Raw genomic sequence first — 5,750 nt, forward strand, 5'->3', positions numbered from 1 at the left:
TTCTTTCACTCTGAATATTTGAAAGTCTCTCTCTTAAACGCTCAGGACTCAAAATACCAATCTTCGTTGTAGAAGAAACATCAGTGTCAGAAAATTCTCTATCTTTCACATTGAGTGATTTTCGTTTCCGATAACCTCTAAGGTTGGCATACCATTTAAGACAACTTGGACATTTATTTTTATATTGAGCTGGTTGGACAATTGAACAGTTTGGTGATTCGTACCGCGGAAATGGAGTTGTTATAGTCACAAGACTTAGACTTGTCACGGAAACATCATTATTGGAACGAATATCTTCATCTTGAATACCTTCACAAACGCGAAACACTCCACTATCACCATTACGTGATAAATAACCTAGTAAAGGCAAAAATTCTTCTGATACTTTCCAAGCAGTAACGTTCCATTCTATTACATTTGGAACTGAAAATTTTTCTTTTCCAAAAGCTTGAAAAGAGGCTTTTAACGTTGTACCAGAAACAACAATTCGAAAAGGATTCTCGGTTACATTCAATTCACTTCTTTCTAGTTCATTTTTTTCCAGATCAATTAAGTTTGCATTATCAGCATTATCAATTTCATGTACCGTTTTATTTGTCGGATTTAATGTGGGAATTTTAGGGAAGTAATGAAAGTTAGCTCGCGTAATAGCTACTGCGTAACTGCCTGGTAGTTTCTTATGCGTAAATAATTTAGTGTGTAAATCATTGTAGCAGGAATTTGCAATGGTTACATTTATGATCATTAAAACGAGATCTGAATTTAATTCAGTAGGAATACTCGCATTTTCATCATTGGTTTCAACTTCGCTTTCAATGGCTTCAGTTTTTATTATTACTCCACTTTGTGCGATAATTGCTCCATCGAGTTCAACGTCGCCTTCTATGTCCTCATTAACGTTATCATCAGTATCAACAATTTCAGCTTTGATTACTATGTCGCTTTCGTCCATTTTGCGTCTTGTACAAAAGACTATGGTACTCAAATTTAGTAAACTTAAATCTAGCCCAGACACATGTTCACTACAAAAACCAAACTAGTAGTCAGCGTTGCCCGATCGAAAATCTGAAATTATCGTATCTAGGCCAAAAAATTATCGATTTTCCTAGAAAATTATCGTACATTTCTTTTTGGCGATAAATTTTAATTCATACATAAATGCGTTGAATTTAGATAATTTTTTAAAGCACTACAGGAGTTTTATTTCAGGGAAATAAACAAAATGTCTATTATCATTATTAACTGAACTTAATATGTTTAAAAATGTTTTAAAAAATGCGGTAATAGCTAGGAGTAATAAACTTACACTCTGGACTACGCGTACAGAAAATGTATATCATTCATTTTTAAGTAGAAAAGTTATATAAATTAATAATAAAATATAAATCGTTCGTAGGTTTTTAAAAAATCTAAAGATTATCGTACGTTATAGTACGTTGAGGCAGAATTAACGAAATAATGGTACGATATCGTACGCCATGAAAATTATAGTACGCCCTAATAATTTTGATTAAATTATCGCACTGTGCGATAATTATCGTACATCTGGCAACGCTGCTAGTAGTTTAGTAAAAAGGTCAGTGATATGGTGATATAATCGCCGGTTTATAACTAAGGTGGCGCTAAAGGCCTATGTAGGATTTTGATATTAGTATAAGCAGAGAGGGTAAAGTCGCTTCGCTACTGAGAGGCGTCTCTCGTTCAAAAATCCGTATTTATTTTTTTCGGCGAAAATGCCCATAGGATCCGAACGTTTGATGGCGCTGCAAGCGTATCCGGAAGTCCTAGCGCGCGATTCAATATTCAGTTTAGTGCGACTTTACACTCTCTGGTACGACGCAAAAATTGATTCGTTTTTAATTTACATTTTAAGTAGTTTTTAAACGTTTTAAATATGCCTGGACCATTGTGTTCCGCCGTAAATTGTTCTAATACGAAAAATAAGAATTCTCGATTATCATTTTTCAAGTTTCCAAGGGAAAAAGAACGGTGAATACGCGTTTTTTACATAGGTTTATTTTTACTTTAACTTTCTTATTGAAATTTCAGTTCCCTATCATAGTTGGATAATGTAAAAAACGAGAATCTGACAAATAAAACAACGGAATACCTACACTTTAACCATAGGTTTTGCTCTAATCATTTCACTGACGGGTTTTATGAATATTAAAACTAAAAATAGTCTAATACCATCAGCTGTGCCAACAATATTTTATTAACACTACTCATTTTCCAGTACAGTTAGTGAAGTATAAAGAAAAACATCTAAGGGTTCTTAATGTGGTTTAAAAAATTTACTGACAATTAATATACTAAAATGTATAGCATATCCATACGCGACATATGAACATGGGTTGGAAGAAAGCGCGTTGGTCACAAACGCATCACAACCAATTTCAGAGGAAAACACATTGAATGTTCTAGATGAACATAATTACACTTTGTCCAGCAGTATTTCATGCGAAAATTCAGAAAATGGTAATTGAAATTTGAAACTGTCTATCTCAATAACAAATAATTTTAATAAATTACATTACTTTAGTTGTTAATCACAATGGTAAAAGAACTTTAGATTTAAACACGCAATTGTCATCATCTTCTAAACACATTCGAACAGAGCATATGCAATTCAATTGAGAGTCCAAATCTACTTAAACAAAATGTCCTTAGCTATATATCAGGATATCTAATCCATCGCTGTTTTTCCAACCACCAATGCTCCTCAAAAAGAACAATCCAATTATTGATCCTACAAATGTGCTCTCCTTCTTCAAGTTTTTCAAAACAACAAAGAACTCTTCTTTTGGTAGCCTTATAGTACCTACTGACAATTTTTTAAAGTTTATTACAGAAACAAATGAGTTATTTGATACTATAGCTTTAAACTACTATCTCACATGCCAAATGTCAAAGAGCGTATGGAAAAATTTATTACACGTCGAATTGACAAGACTTGGTTTCAAGCATCAATAGATTCAACATGTCCGACTGTATTTCAAAACATGATAAGTTTCTTCGTTGAGTTTTGCATGCACAGTGCCCTGAAAAAACAAGATCTCGATCATGATTACAAAAAGACACAGAAAAGACTGGACAGGAAATTGATGAAGATACAGCACTAAACTCATACCTCATATTCGTCTTTTTTGAACTACTTCGAAGCTTTATCTTATATATTTATTTCTTATTTATTTTCATTAAGTTATTTGATCTTATTTCATTTCCAATATATTAATTTCTATTGTTATTGTTGTTAGGCCTTGGCTATTTATGTTTCCCATTATTTTAGGCTGTTAAAAAGAATTGACACTTCAATATTCAAATATAATATTTAAAAATAATTAGTTGTACTTACTTGCGTCATAAATTCACATGAAACAACCATTTCACATTTTATTTAAATTTTTTAGTATCAGAAATAAGAAAATAATCGGTGCCATATTGCGGATGTAACAAAAATCTTCTAAAAAATTTTAACTAACGACACCTTGTAGCACCCTGGTAGTGGGATCCTGAACTTCATTTGTAATTTCTTCTATTCGCGCGTGCGTCAAAAACTGGTAACGAAATTTTAACATTGCGGGAATAGGAAGAGACGCCTCTCAGTAGCGAAGCGACTTTACCCTCTCTGGTATAAGTCTATAAGACATTTCATAAGTATGTCTTTTTGTGAAATATTTTACTGAGAATTATTCCGAAGTGAAATCGTCACATTAAGAAAATCCCGCTATCAAAGGCTAGGCATGGACATTTTAAAGGGTGTCCATGGGCCAGGTGAGCGCGAGCTTAGTCTCGCAAAACTACGACCAAAGACTATATAAACTTATATAGTCTGACCACGGCCAACTTCGATCGCACGTACCGCGCTTTAGCGGCCCCGTAAATCGCCTCGCATCTAATGTTAATTTGCGTGTATGAATAATCCCGATAGGGGCGCTACATACGACCAAAAACCTACTATCACCAAAGGCGGGGAATACAAGTGAAATCGCGTGAAAATGTTTTTCTTCGGTTTTCCACTTTCCTATTTAGAAAAAACAAGGTATAGTAAGTTAAACCGCGAAGCAGATCTCGAGACGGCCGTGGTTAAACTATCTTTTCGCAATATATTTATGTGTAATTCATAATTTAAAAAAAATATTACCTTATAAATATTAAATGAAGAAAAAGAGACGCGTTTTTTACGCGAAGGGGCCATATTAGAATACATAGTTTTGAAGGCTGTAGAGGTGTTTAGAGCGTTTTGACGCGTAAATAATGTCTCTCTTAAAATTTATAAATCTTTAATAATAACAAATATTTATTAATAGTTTTTTATTTTTCCAATTATTTTGTTAACCCGTTAAGTCAATTTTCAAACGCGTGTAATTTCGTGAAAAATGATTGTGTTTTCAACGACCAAACGTTATTCTTATGTTTTCGACGTCGCTCTACATTTCTCTCATTGACAAAATTTGACGAGCTCCAATACATCAAAATTTATTTTTTCAAAATTTTAAAATATTATTTTAAAATCGATAAAGATTATGTACAACAATGACCCCCGGTACTGACAATTCACACAAAAAAATTCAAAATTCTAACTACAACGGTTATTGAGAAAAATTACTTTTTCGAATAAAAATGGACACCCTGTATATATATAGCAAATTAACGAGTTTATAACCGTTCTTAGGTAGTATTTTCTGTAAATCTAATTAGTTTTAAGAGTAAGAACCTTAAAACGAATATAATTGAAAATAAAAGATGCTTAGGTACATCTTTGGAACTAAATAGGTAAAAGATAGATGGTCTTCAGCCTGCATTTCAAGGAGGATGATTTCTGGTCAGGTTTGTACCTTTATTATGGAAAACTTTTTCAGTCAGATAAAATTACAAATCGGCCCTTTCTAAATATACAATATTATTCTAGGTTTAAAAAGATGAAAGCTTAAAACTTGTTGAAACCTAAAATTATAATTTATTGCGCTTATAATATATTTTAACTTAATATTATTTAATAAAAAATGTTAAAATAATATATTTACCCTGAAGTTACAGTGAATCTTCTTTTCACTTTTTGTTTTATTTATTTATTTACATGTGTTTCAAGTATTAAACAATAATACTATGTTGCTGGCAGCATCTACCCCTGTAGCACATGAAGTCGTTTTAGGGTCTGGGTGCGGTCGAAAAGTCGGTTTAAAGTCGACGACTAAATGCCGACCAAAAAACGTCCGAACGTTTTTCGACACTAACCGTAAATCCTTTTTTGGGACTATTTATGGTCGGTATGCCGACCATTATCCGACTTAAAATTGGCCTTACATTTAATTATTACCCCTGTAGCGCAAAGAGTCGATTTAAGGTTGCGCTTTGCCAATTAATCGCACAAAACTGTGAAACTTTGGCGATTTAATAAAACAAATTGAAATATTTTAAAATAACTTCCTTTCTGTATTATATTTTTTCGAAAAAGATTATATATTCCATCTGAGAATGTTTCCTTATTAAAAATCTCGCAACTCAAGTAGGTTACATTCGTATAGCTAAATATGTTAGGCTAAGATATTATTTATGAAGATTTATTCTTTACGTTTACTAAGCCCCAAAAAGCTCTAGAACTCTGTACTCTATATAGATTCAAGAGCTTTCCGATTGACGGAAATAAACTCATTGTTTCACTCCCTTTCATGGGACTTGACCAACTACATACATTTATATAGCTATATTTACGGTTTTATTTGGTCATTTTCAGTCACTTAAAATAT

At 32.5% G+C, this 5,750-nt stretch overlaps 1 long non-coding RNA gene across 1 annotated transcript; it reads right to left on the reverse strand.

The window, feature by feature from the left end:
• Window positions 1–2,197: 2,197 nt before the first annotated feature.
• Window positions 2,198–3,437, reverse strand: LOC149921237 (uncharacterized). The gene is made up of 4 exons (XR_016477361.1): window positions 3,356–3,437; window positions 3,131–3,290; window positions 2,936–3,041; window positions 2,198–2,824 (listed from the first exon to the last, which is right to left on the reverse strand). It is a non-coding gene; the product is annotated as an uncharacterized LOC149921237 (long non-coding RNA).
• Window positions 3,438–5,750: the final 2,313 nt, after the last annotated feature.

The sequence above is a fragment of the Leiobunum rupestre genome, chromosome 11, assembly GCF_980474605.1.
Source record: "Leiobunum rupestre chromosome 11, qqLeiRupe1.1.hap1, whole genome shotgun sequence".
NCBI classification, from domain to species: Eukaryota; Metazoa; Arthropoda; class Arachnida; order Opiliones; family Sclerosomatidae; genus Leiobunum; species Leiobunum rupestre.